Source organism: Colossoma macropomum, unplaced genomic scaffold (genome assembly GCF_904425465.1).
Source record: "Colossoma macropomum unplaced genomic scaffold, Colossoma_macropomum, whole genome shotgun sequence".
NCBI classification, from domain to species: Eukaryota; Metazoa; Chordata; class Actinopteri; order Characiformes; family Serrasalmidae; genus Colossoma; species Colossoma macropomum.
Window position 1 is genome coordinate 15932634 of NW_023494803.1, and position 14370 is coordinate 15947003.

At 40.2% G+C, this 14370-nt stretch overlaps 1 protein-coding gene across 1 annotated transcript in view; it reads left to right on the top strand.

Annotated features, from left to right (window-relative positions):
• Positions 1-14370, top strand: part of mdga2a (MAM domain containing glycosylphosphatidylinositol anchor 2a) — a 207559-nt gene that overhangs the window by 71293 nt on the left and 121896 nt on the right. The gene's annotated exons all lie outside the window — the stretch shown is intronic.

Genomic DNA, 14370 nt, shown 5'->3' on the forward strand with positions numbered 1-14370 from the left:
AAGCTGCTGGTCCTGCATCCAATTCACATTTCCCTTCACAACTTGGACCCTCGGGCACAAGCACTCACTGAACAGACATCAATGGCAAGCAACACTGGATCTACGGAAAGCAAAACAGTTCAGGAAAGGATTAATGGCAGACTGTGTCAACCTTGCGTCCGTACAGCCTTTCTCAAACTTTTTTCCACTTTCCGTGTTGCTTGCCATTGATTTCTGTTCAGTTAGTTCACGATCCAGCATTCCATTTATAAAGGGGAACGTGAATTTGAGAAGGAACTGAATCGGATGTAACACTGGTAAGTGCCATGAACAGCTTGCAGAACGTAAGGATTTAGGGCCACTGCAGCAAACCCTGGCAGACCGGTGATAGGGTCTGCGATCTTGATGTCAAACTGAATGAAACTTCAAAGAAATCCACTTAATTTATTTGGAAGGACTGGGGTTATATTGAATATGGACCTGCTGAACAAATAATTATAAGCTAGCTGTCGCGGTTTTAGAGAATGTTCTACCATTCGGACGCCTCTGCCGCTCGCTGCTCATCATTTTCTGGCACTGGCTATGTTTACATGCAAAGATTTTTGCCAATCCAATTGAATACATTCCGATTACAGATTTAGACTGAGGTGTTTATATGCCCACTCTACTCAACAGTCTAATGGAAAATTTCCATTTACATGCACATTACAAGTAATCCGATCCAAAATTACATGCATGCGTAAAGTACCACTTAGAGTAAACGTTAACATGACAGCGAGCATCATGGTCCCAGTCAGAGTGAGACGAGTTTTCAGCTGGCACGCTTGTGCTTTAAAATTATGGAACAAGCAGCGAGAGGAAGACGTCATATTTTGAGACACATAAGCTCTTGCTGTCTTGTAAAGTTCAAAGCATAAACTTTGTCTCCTCTGCAGACCAGTTTCTGCTTCCGCCATGTTGAACGTTATAAACTTTGGTTATGACGCGAACGCACATGCGTAGAACGTACTTACATGTTCCGGATGGAAGTGTAATCAGATACAGGCGTTTACATGGCTATTATTCTTCTATTTAATGGAATATTTACAGGATTACCCACCTCGTTCAATCAGATAGAAATTGTATTCCGAATGGCCTCAATCAGACTAGTCTATTCTGATTGAGGTGTATATATGGACGTATTCTATTCCGATTGAGCTATTAGTTAGATTATTAACGGCTTATTAGGCTGCATGTAAACATGGCTTTTGTTAACTCTTCGGCAGCTTGAGTCAGTGGCTCATACCGTTAAGGCTCAAGACGCACTGCCTGATCAGAAACACCTTCCCTCGGTGAAGATGAGGATGGTAGTAGAGGAAAATCAGACATTGCTGATGTTCATATGATCAGTTAAACGTTGAAGTATACTTCAAATGTAAATGATGTTTTGAAGCTAATCAATGTCTTTTTGCCCTAAATGGTGCAGTGGTTTGAGTTTGTACGTTGAGGTTGCTACTAATCACTGCGTTGTTTGTTCTGAGACCTCCCCCTGACTGTTATTGGTCCACATGGTGTCACATGGCTGCCTGTGTCACTACGCAGGCAGCCTATAGCGGTGCTGGGGCATACATTGATGCTTATTTTGACCATCTTTAGTTGAAAACGTCAGTGATCAAAACTAAGGATCTAGGCACGTTTTATCAGAGTAAATTGGGAAGGTCTTATGCTATAAAAGCACCCATGCTCAAATGATCTGGTTTTTTTTTCTGAAGTCGCTTGTAAGTTGTGGTGAATTTTTCTGCAGTTCATTTTGTTAGAGGGCTGGCACAACAGGCTTTGAAAAGTTCCCTTTAATATTTGACTACAAATCAAGTCCTAAATCTAACACTGAGCTCAAACAGAATAGTGTTCAATGTGTCTTAAGACATTTTAAAACATTAAATATCAAATCTGAATATTTGTGTGCTGTTATAACCAATATTAAAGATTGATAAACGATTAATAAGTATTTAGGCATTTCATCTGAGTCAGTCAGCCTCATACAATATTTCATGACAGTAACACCAAGAAGGTAAAATGTGTATGTTTTTTTCTGAGGCCTGTGACATCTGCCACTGTTTCTTTACAAGCCCTGCACTTCTAAACGCCTTAACAAGCTAGAAGGACAGCACTGAATCTTGATGACTGAAGTGTCATCAATGCTGCCTATTACAAGACATTGACAAGACAAGACAAATTTCTTGAGCACATTTATGGTGTTACTGTGCAATTTTTCAGCAGATGAACTTCCTCAATTACAGAGACAAAAGTAGGCCATGCTAAAGAGTTGGCTCAGCTAAGTGATATTCACCTTCATGATGTTAAAATGATAACTCTAATTTACACAGTTTTACCCCAGCAGTTTTACCCTAGCCAAGATCAGCTGTAACAAGTTTGGTGTGATATAGTATAGCATATGAATATTGCTTTCAAAATGTACCGTTCCCTTCCTTAGTCCATATAGCCCATAAATACCAACCAAGCAGTAAAAACATCCAATTTTTTCCTATTTAGCCTACAGTGATTTAACCGCATCCATTTTTTCTGACAAAATTGGGCCCACCCTTTGGATATCAAAAGGTCCTTGGTTAATTCCACTGTCATTTCTTAATTATACTAATGGTATAATTTTTATATATATATATATATATATATATATATATATATATTATTACTCCCTCTATCCAACCGGAGATCTCGCTTGACTGGATCTGCCTAGATACCTCTGAGTGGCAGCAATGTTTTAGTTAACAGAAATCATTAGGCCTTCTCTGAAGGCCCACAAGGTCCTGCAGGGTTCACCACTGCCAGTTACATTCTATATAGAGAATGTGGATGAGAAATCAGTACTGGCTTGTTTTGCCGTTTCAGTGTCAAAAGTATGACAAAACCTTGGCAAAAATGTAAAGGTACTAACTGCAACTTTTATGGGTAAATTGATTTTGCTGTTTGGTTTAGTGAGCTGTTGAGAAACTTAAAGCTGGAAATGTTGAGCTTGCTTTGTGAGGTACCCCTCAGGTGGACCTGCAGTAACTTCACAAACCCACCGAGCCTCTGCTCCTTGGTTTTCTCTGTGCTTTCAGCCGAGTCATTTCACAGACAGCGAGTGGGCCAGAGGAAGTGGAGGCCAGCTCTGCTTTATGACAGACTGAGGAGGCTGCAGGCTATTAATAGTGCTGCGTATGTACACACGCTGCCTGCCTTTGACGTGCTGTTCCGAGCGTCACATCACAACTCCCATCAGTGGCCTGGCTCACACTCTTTGTGGCTCTGATCCACTCACTGCTGGCAAAGCAAGCTGGCAACCTTCAAGATTCTTAGAGGGAGCGCTCAGACGAAGATGTGTGCTGAAGATCTCTTCATGTAGCACTTTACATTACAGCAGCTTAATAACTGTTTAATTATACATTTGCATGTTTGTATTAATAGCATTATTTCCACATTGTGTCCACCAGTTTTTCAGAAGACTAATGGATGAGTGTGCAAGTGTTCCATAAGCTTTGTGCCCTGAATTTCAGATTGTTAAAGTGATAGAAATGTATTAGAAATGTATTAAAACTGCAGTGTTAGTCTTGGACCAGTTCACTCTTTTTATTTAGACAATTAAGTCATGATGTTGGAGCTTGACTAAGCCTAGTTAATGAGGTTGTTTTTCCTGGAAGTAAGTGTAGTTGGTGATGACCAAGTTGCCAAAACTTTGAAACATGGTTACACTGCTGGAATATTGCACATATGAAAGTTGTAGTGTCTGCATTACTAATCCTAACCCTGCATTATGTTAAGACAGTATTGTGCAGAAGTCAGAGACCACGGTTCATTTATTTAATTTCCAATTAAAATGACCATTAAATTCAAGGTATTTATTTTTTCAGGAGACATTTCTGAGAAGTTTAGATACAAGATAATTGCATAAGGAAGGAGAAAGTCAAAAGAAAATAAGTAAAAAAAAAACAGGAGTTCAAAAATTTGTCAAAAAATATTGAGAATATGACTCCTAACCACCATGCAAGACTTAGTAAACCACGAAAAACTTTTACCATCAAGTAAACAGTACTTAAAGCTTTCATCTTTGAGAGAGAGAAGAAAATCAAGCTGTACTCTTACTTCAGGTGTTTCTGTCGATTTTTCCTCTGTGATAAGACAGCTCACCACTATGGGTGAGAAAGGTTGTGTAGCTGTCAAGAAGCTTTTCCTGGGAAAATTAAATAAACAGTAAAGAAGACAAACAAAGAAACTGCTAGTTTTCTTAAAACAATGGACTGACCTTCCCAGAGTCCAGACTTTAACATCATTGAATGTGTTTGGGATTACTTGGATTATGAGAAGTCTTTATGTGTGATGCAGTGTTCTGGTTCTGATCCTATCCCTTCTCTTTCAGTATGTACTTTATTCACACACAATACATCGTAAGGCTTGGCTTCTGAAGTATTCTTAAAGTGTGCATAATTAAGTGTTTATACACAACAACATCAGCAGAAAACTTTAAATACAATCTGTGGGAAGATTTAATTTTATTTTCATAATTGAAACCAGCATGCATACTATCACTGTATATTAAATGATAAATGTTGCCAAATGGCAACAGCATGTTGCAATGGAACAGCAATCTGCAATGCATATGGTGGGAGTAAATGCCATTGGATGCTGCCATTTCCACAACTTGTTGATTTTAGTCATTTATCGTGGATCATGTAGACCTTATCAAGTATTTTCATACATTTCTGTATTCTTAAAACATTTTGCCTGTTACTCCCATTATATTTTCATGTCTAGTATATTTTCATGTCGACTATGCCGCATGGCAGTGTATTTGTTTAGTCCAGTTTTGTGCATTGCAGGAAGCAGTTGCATTGTTGCGTGCTGTTGCCTTATGGCAACAAACTGCAGCATACCCTACAATATATTTTTTCACTTAAAAAAAAATTCTCTTAAATAATTTTGCCATTTTCAGTTTTCAAAATAAGTCATGAAAACATTGTTTACATAGTAGAGGGGTATGATTCATCATTCTTACTTAAAGCAGTATTGTGTGCGATCAGATGAGAAAGAACTGTCAACTTTTAAGATGGAGTAATATTACAGGATTTTGTTACAGGAGGCTGCAAACTTTCAAGGCTTATTTGGCATGAGATTGACAAAGACTGACCAAACTTTCTGGTGTGAGATAAAATGATGTCTTTGCATGGTAGCCTGAGACAGTACTGAGGTTAGATGACTTATGGCATTCAGAAAAACTTCAAAACACCATGAGATAGGAATGGCACAGATAAGCCTATGTTGCAGTCTTAAAAAAAAATAACATTGGCGGGGATGCACACTGTGCTGTCAGATTGTCGTTTTTCCTTTGGCCATGAAAATCTCTTGCATCCTTTTATTTCTTTTAATTCTCGCTGTTTTACTGTGCCACTCTTTTCTCTTCCTCGCTTCCTCAGACCTCTTCTTTGGTCTTTTGGTCCATGCTGGGAATACAGAGCTAGCTTCTTCTTATAGCTAGTTGAAGAGCCATAGTTGTTGTTGTATGACACGGTTTAGTAAAGCGTTACACAGTTCTCGTGAGAGGTTTTGTTACATATTGTTGCTTTAACGCCACACATAGGCTCAAGAAGAAGATTCAGCTCAATGTTTAGGTCTCAAATGCAAAATCCAAATTACAGTGGCAGTAAATATATAATAAATAATTCACTTTTATCCTCATAGTTTTGACTGGGTACTTTTTTGAATACTCTTTCAACATGCTCACATTCATTTGATTCTTCTTGGGGAAGCGATCTGAAGCACAACTGACAGTACAACTGATGTTATTCCGGATGTTGTGTGCAATTACATATTTCCACAAGAGAGGTCTCCAAGTCCCTAAAACTTAAATAGCGCATCTGTAATACCTAGATTTTGAAGACAAGGGTGTAAATATGGAAATACGATTTTAGGAAAGTGGAAAGAGAAAGTAGATATGTTTTAAGATCCGATTTGAACAAAAACAGAGAGTTTGACTTTTGAATATTTGAAGGGAGAGAGTTCTAGGGCCGTGGAGCAAGTCTGGATATAGCTCAGTCACCAAAGCTATAGAGGTTGGAAGAGGGAATAGTAAGCAGTCCAGCTGTAGAAGATCAGAGCATGCTCGGAGAGTAAAATTCCATTCATACTTAAATAGTAATGTAAATAATGGGAATCGGTAAAAAATTTGTAGTAGTTAGTAAAAATAAGTAAAAAAAAAATGAAACATAAACAAAAAAGACATTTATGGTGGTTTTCAAAGACCAAGCATCTTCAGGTAGTGTTTGCATGTTCAGTACCTTGTCATTTCTCAAGCACTAACATTTGAATCTCGCCGTGTGTGGTAGAATTAGCCCAGCAATTTGCATGCTGTTCATGGACGTTTATTTGTGCTTTGACATCCGACAGTGGGTCTTTTTCCTTAATCTATCCTTCATCTGTGTTCTCATTGGGAAGTGGCCCAGCTGGTGCGGCAACTCTGTTTGGCAAGAGCTCATCATTTCAGTGTTGTGTTGTATTCTGCATAATTAAGTATCACAGTACCAGTGATGGTCAACTAGTGAATATATATAGAAAATCTAGAAAATTAAGGAAGTCTGCTGCACATGCATCTGCCTTTCACCAGCATAGAAATGTATATTCTACAGCAGTAAGGTTGCTAATATATACAGTACATTTCTGAAAGTTTTAATATCAAACTGCAGCTATATGTTAGGGCTGGGAGCAAAAGTTCTACAAAGTAGTGTCAAGATGTTTTTTGCTGAGAAATAATAATGCATGGAGGGCCACCTATCAGTTGGCAACAGAATTGGGCAACTAAACTAAATCTACAATGCATACAGTGGGAGTGAATAAATACATTCTTACTTCCCAAATGTTTTTATATTCCAAGTTCATTTTTCTTTCATCTTTACAGGTCTGGTAATACTTTTCTGTATTTTTAGAAAAAGGATGATGAATGTGACAGTGTCCTATTGCAGTCCATTGCTTTACTACTGGTTGTAGCTCCACTGTCGCATGCTGTTGCCTCATGACAACAAAATGCAACATACTCTCCAACTCAGTTTATTATTTGTATTAATTATGCCACTTCCAGTTTTCAAGAAAAATCACGAAAACATTCACAATGCAGCAGGTTAGGTTGTGCTCCCTCTGCGACACATGAAGTCAGCCCCCGCGTCTTTTTTAATCTAGCTACACAGCTTTTCACGTCATCTAACACAGTGTTTCTCAAGCCTGGTTCTGGACGCCCACTGTCCTGCACATTTTAGTGCTTTCCCTGCTTTAACATACCCACTTTAACCCAAAAGCAGGCTGTTAATGAGCTGATTAATTGGATCAGGTGTGTTGGGAGCAGGGAAAACACAGAAAAATGTGGAGCAGTGGGCCTCTAGGACCAGTGTTAAGAGCAAGCAAGCAAGCAAAGTTTATTTATATAGCGCTTTTTACAACAGGTGTTGTCACAAAGCAGATTTACAAGGAAATCAGCATTACAGAAAGAAATCCGGGTCCAAGCCCCCATGAGCAAGCCAGAGGCGACAGTGGCAAGGAAAAACTCCCTAAGAGAAACAGGAAGAAACCTTGAGAGGAACCAAGACTCAGAAGGGGAACCCATCCTCCTCTGGTCGACACCGAATAGTAAAACATTGTTAGTATAAAGTATTATAGTACAAAAAACAGGGAAAACAGGTGGAGCAAATTATTAATTTGATTAGTTCATGCGGCAGCATCAGTGGGGTCAGGTTGTGAGGGTGAGGTTTGTACGGCGAGCAGTGGCACCCGATCAAGGCAGAATAGGCAGCAGCATCAGAACGCACAGGATGGGCAGCTGTTCAACTCGGCAAAGAAAAGAAAGAAAGGAAAAACACACAGAGAGTCAGTTCTGTAATGGGTGATTGATTAATTTGATTAGTTTAAATGATTGATTAGTTCAAATGATTAATTTTGATTAGTTCATGTAGCTACAGCAGTAGCATCAGTGGGGTCAGGTTGTGAAGGTGAGGTTTGCACGGCGTTGTACAGCAGGAGGCTCAATGGTGGTAAGCCGGTCCAGAGGGCTGGCGAGCAGTGGCACCCGATCAAGGCAGAAGAGGCAGCAGCATCAGATGCACAGGATGGGTAGCTGTTCAACTCGGCAAAGAAAAGAAAGGGAAAACAAACAGAGAGTCAGTTCTGTAATGGGTGACTGATCACAAATTGCAGTGTTAGCAGAGCAGCGGAGACTCCGGCAGGTATAGAACTGACAGGGAAAACTAATTACCAAAGGCTTGACTATACAAGTAAGTTTTTAGCTTACACTTAAACACTGAGGCCATGTCTGAGTCCCAAAAATGAACAGGAAGATTATTCCAAGGCTGGAGGGCTTTGTATGAGAAGGCTCTCCCCCCTAACGTAACTATTAATTCTAGGTACTAATAGTAAGCCAGCACCTTGTGATCTAAGTAGGCCTGATGGTTCATAGTGAGAGAGAAGTTCACTCAGGTACTGAGGGGCGAGTCCGTTTAGTGCTTTGTAAGTCAGTAAGAGAATTTTATAATCAATCCAAAATTTAACTGGTAACTAGTGTAAGGTTGATAAAACTGGGCTGATATGGTCAAACTTTCTGGTTCTAGTAAGAACTGTGGCTGCAGCATTCTGGACTAGCTGAAGCTTGTTAAGGCTTTTGCTGGGACATCCAGCCAGCAGGGCATTACAGTAGTCTAGCCTCGAAGTAATAAATGCATGAACTAACTTTTCTGCCTCCTGTTGAGATAATGCATTTCTTAATTTAGCAATATTGCAGAGATGCAGGAAGGCTGTTCTAGTAATATTAGTTATATGTGTGTCGAAGGACAGATCAGGGTCTCTAATGACACCAAGATTTTTTACAGATGAGCTAAGAAACACTGATCTAACAGACATTTACATTGATTAGCATCATGCTGAGTGAGGAGGTGAGCAGAAGGCCAGTTGTGCTCTTTTGGACATTGTTGGCTGTGGCATCACCGGGGATCGAACTTGTGATCTCCCAATGATGGGGCCATCATTGTTTAATTCTTAGTTTTTAATGTATGTAATGCTATAGGTGGACAAATAGCATGGCAAAATTTGGTGATTTATTGATCCAGAAGATGGTGCTAAGAAGTTTTTGTTTTTATTTTTGCTTGTTTCTTTGTCTTGCTAAGATCAGTGTTCTGCTAGTGGTGGCATAGGTAGATGTGGTCTAATAGTGAAAGGGAGTAGGCTACACCAACAACGCACACACGGAAGATTGGGGTTTGAGAGGATAGAAGTCTCTGTTAAGCTCGTTTCGCACATGGACTTTTACCAAGGATTTCAAAGGTTATTAAATGGGAAGAGATTAAATGTGAACACCAGCCAGATTCGAAATCCTGGAAAAGCTGGTGTGGCAATTTACCTTCACGAGACATACAATACCTGGGAAATTACCAGGAAGGCTCATGTGTGAAGAGAAACCAGTGCATTACCTGGAAATAAAAAGACGTTAAGATTACAGTCGGCAAATCTGAACGTTTCTATTTGTTTTTTTTTTTTTTTACACAGTCGGGTTTTTTAGTTTTGTTTTTCAAGTAAAAACATCACAAGAGTGTGTTTTGTACATGATTCATAGAGAGCTGGGGCAAAAACCTACCCTGCGTGCATGCATGGCTGCTTCAGTGCAAAAATGGCACAGTGTACCCAGCAAAGCAGAACATTTTCACTTTTTTACAAGAGCAAAAAAGTCCTGAGAGTGTATTTTTGTACATGAATCAGACATGAAGGAGCATTTGGCTATTCATGCTGAGAATGTCAACTCCTGTTGGCTTGGATTTTCATGGCATGTATCAATGTGGGCATCCCGGTAAAATCTGTCTAAGGGCAGCGGGTGTGAATGAAGCAAAACCCAAACATTACCAGTGAAAGTATCCTAATAATATCCCAGAGTGTGAAAGGGGCTTATATACACGAATGTCAGTGGTCTTTTTTAATGTTTCTGTTTTGCTATAAGAAATGCAACATCCTAAGACAAAATAGGGAAAGTCAAAGTAATGTTACATTGCCATGTCATGTCAAATCTTTAGCACTCACAGTAGAATCGCACTGTGACTTAAGTTTTGTGATAATATCATCTCGTAGGGCCTTTGGTGATTCCCATCACTACTATGTACGTATACTCATGCGTTGCACTGAATCATAACCACATAAGTCACTAATGGATTGTGGATGTGTTCTTGTGTTCCATTTTCACTTGAGAAAATAAGAACTCTTATTTGTGCTCCGTCAGCCGCAGCTTACCCAGACACACAGGCGCACAGTGCCACCGCTTCTTTTCTTTCACCTTGCCTCCTCTCACGGCTAACAGAGAAAGCCAGCGTATCTAAGCCTCTGAATTCCAATGCACCGTTATTCCTAACCAACAGCCGATATGCGTGTAAACAAATCCTCCCACCCTTCGTCCTCAGCAAGGCATGAAATGGATTTCATTCTTCCAATTTCAAAGGTTATGACTCTTTCAGGCTCCAGACAGAGTTACCCTCCGACGTTCCCTCCTCCCAGCACATTCTGATGAGGAGAGCAAGGACCACACGGAAGCAAATCTGCCCCTTTTCATGTTGAACAGCTGAAATGCCTGTAATTAGTCATAGAGAGAGGTGTTAATGGTTGGGGTGGACTGAAGGTTGGCGGCTGTGAGGGAGGATGTGTTATCCTTCCACTCTTGCAGGAGAGAGCTGTTTAGCTGGGCTCTGGGCTCGAGCTGAGCTGCTCCCTTCTCTCTGGGTTTGCAGCGTTGGGGATGATGAAGAGGGGTTTTGTTGTAATGTAGGTCACCCACACAGGAAGTCTCACTCAGGGCTCAGAAGGCCAAGCCAGGCCTGAATAGGCAATTTGCTCCACTTGTCTGACTGGTTGGCTGATCAAGTGTACACACACATACACAAACTTACACACTGTCTCTCTTTTTCTCTTTCTAGCTCACCCTTTCTTTCACTCTGTCTGTTGCTGTCTCTGTCACTGTCTCATGCTTGCTCTTCTCCCTCTCTCCTTCTCTCTGTCTCTCTCTCTCACTCTCTCTTTCTTTCCTATGCACTGAAAAAGATTTCTCTTTTTGAGATTTAGTTTTCCACTCGTTCTGCTTATGATTTCTGATCCACACTTACACCAACTATGAATTACTACATGAAAGCAATACTGTGTGTGTCAGAAGTAGAGCTCTGCATTCTGACTAATTGACTAATGTTGAATTGAAGTGTCTGTAATGAGTGTTCAGTAAACTGTGAGAAAGGGAAAGAATAACTACCAAAAACTATTATCATATAGGGCCGTAGACTTATGTTTTAGGTTACAGCACTGGTGTGTGTCTAAAAATTCAGTAGCACAGTTAGCAGCACAGAGAGGAATACATTTGAAAACACGTATCATAAGTAGCAAAAGTAGCAAGGCAAAATCAATACAGTTTTGTGTTGGATGAGTATAGAAGGCTACATTACCTCTTCCCATGAGCTAAGGAGCTAACAGGGAAAAATCAATCACAGAAGCCTACTAGAGTAGTTAACCTAGTTAATGATACAGTCACGCTGACTTAGTCTCATCCTTAACAATCCATCCTTGGCAGTGCACTCATGTTAATGCAATTCATAGTAGCTAAGTGTAATATACATACTTAGCAAACACAAGCAAAACTAAGCTGGTAGCTTATATAATCTTTGCCTCTTCCCGTAATGCAACATAACTAATACCACATTATTGATTTCATTATTTTAATGTTGCCACCTGGAATGGTTAAGTAGTACTTGAGTACCTATGCACGTCCCTAGTCTGAGGTATAAGAAAATTCTCTAAGGAATTCCATGTGAATTGCTCTGTAGTTTGGACTGCCCAGATAACAGTGAGTCAGCACCTATTTATTGCACATTTCTCATGCTTGTCCTCATAAATGGATCTCGTACAATATTCAGCAGTTTTATTATCAATAAATACAGCTTGTCATATTTCCCATTATTGTACTGTGCAATTCTAAAAATAAAAAAAAACAAAAAAGATATTCTGGTGATGGTTAGGAAGTAAATGTTTCTAAAGTGCTCTTTGTACTTCAAAGCATGTCAAAACTGTGAACTTGTAAATAAAGGTGGGCAAACACTATAAATAGCATAGCTTTTATGAGTAGACATATGCTAATGCAAATACAGCAAATTTGCATATGCCTGCATGCTGTTTTTTTTTTTGTTTTTTTTGTTAAGAAGACCAGTAAAGGTTTTTACTTGGTGTTTATAAACAAATACACATAGGTCCTTCCATTGCAGAAGGTATGAACTGTATGACTTGGACTAGCGGCAGGTGCTGCCTGCCTGTTTGCAGGTTAGGGTATTGCAAATTGAACTGTGCTTGGTAATGGCGTTCTTCAGTGCTGTATATGTACAGGGGCAGTGCTGTTTATTTACACGTAATAAAATCCACACATTTGCTTTACAGTGCTTTTTACATGCATGCATACGTTTAAACATGTCATTTTTGTATACCTCATACTGTAACCAAACAGCAGTATCCAGACGCGTGCGGATTAAATGAGTAAAAAAGGTTTTATTATCGCTAAGCAGGCTCGTTGTCAATACACAGGCAGGGATCAAAACCAAAAAGCGGAGTAGGATCACAATGGTGATCATAACAACAGGCGAACAAAACCAAAGGGACAAGACAAAAGACGTCGTCGAAAAACAGGCAGGCAAGTTCAAAAAACACAGATCAAAAAGACAGGGCAATGGTACAAAAAGGGCAGGCAAGAGGCAAATCAAAGAATGAAGCAAAGGTCGGATAATCAGAAATATACAGATAGAAATAAACGCTCAGTAAGTTCGCTGGGAAACAATACCTCGCACTGACTCTACCTACAGCCTGGGCTTAAATACTAAGCTAAACAGATCACATGATAAAAGCACAGGTGAAACAGGTTAATACTCAGGAGACTTTGATCGTTGACAGGTGCGTGAGACATTGTCCGAAGTCACGTGATCCTTGAGTGACTTGTGGGTATTGGAGTCTTTCTCTGACTGTGACTCGGCATGAAGTCTCTCAGTCACATGACCTCCCAGAGTATTCTGGGAAATGGAGTCTGACTCTCCCTGAGAGTTCGTTACATGCGTGACACATACTCACTGGCAACACATTTGAACAGAAAGGCTCACTCATACTCTGGCTCTGCTGCAGTGGTGGAGGAGTTTCCTTGCTCAGTTACATTCAGGCTGACCAGTTCACAGCTGTCAGTTCTGGCTGGCCTGGAGCTCTGGCTGATTTCTTGCCTTCAATAGAGGACTTGCAGCCTGATGTATAGCTTTATTATACAGTAGCGTACCAGGAGCTTGGCTACTCATTGATCTGTTAAATGACTGTTGTATTGTCACAGCGATGACTTAATAACAGACAATGCAAACGTATTAGAAACTGTTCATAAATGTGTAATTTTGGGGGAATTTTTTTACCCAGTTTCCCCCAAATATATTAATTTCCTTTTCCACACGCTACTTAAGTCTCCTTCTGTCAGACCATGCTACCAAACTGGCAGGGTGACGGCTAGCATATGCTTTTTTAGAGTCATGTGCAGCCAGCCACTGCGTCTTCTTGAGTTGTGGCTAACGCAACATCGAGCTGAACATGCTTAGAGGAGAACATAATGCTGTTACATTAGGGAACAGTTGCCTGCATTGTCTAGCAATGGGGGAAAGGGAGGGCCATCCTACCCACTGGGAGAGAGCAGGCCCAGTTTTGCTCTTCTGGACTCAGATCGAACTTATGATCTCCTGACAATAGGGCCAGTGCCTGGACCAGGGGTCCTGGAAGGCCAGTGTCCAGCATAGTTTGCTGATCTCACAGCTTATATACACCTGATTTAACTTCTTTGTTGGCAGGTTTATTGAATGTGTTTGAGTAGGGCAACTACCAAACTGTGCAGGACACCACCTCTCCAGGAACAGAGTTGTGCACCCCTGGCTTAGACGTTTGCACCACTTGGGAATGTGGTACCTTTCTTTACAATGATTCAATTATCAGGGACGCGGGAAGTAGGGGTGCTGATTTCAGAACTGTATTTGCTAAGGAAAGTAATAAAAATACAGAGATCGTCACTTGGTAATGATTTGAGCATGGCAAAAACTAAATCATGCTTGTTTTAGAGTGGACTTTTTGTATTTTTCTATTTTTATTTTACATTTTTTCAAAACCTGTAGTAGCTACACTGCTTAAGTTAGCACAGTATTTTCATTACAGTGAGCTGAATTGCTTCCCTCCACAGTCTTGGCTGCTTTGAGGGGCGCATCAATAAAACACATGCAGGTTGAGGTTCAAAGAGTGAAAGTGTATGCAGAATACAGGGCAGTTCTGAGTCCCAAAGCACCCTGAAACTGTTTT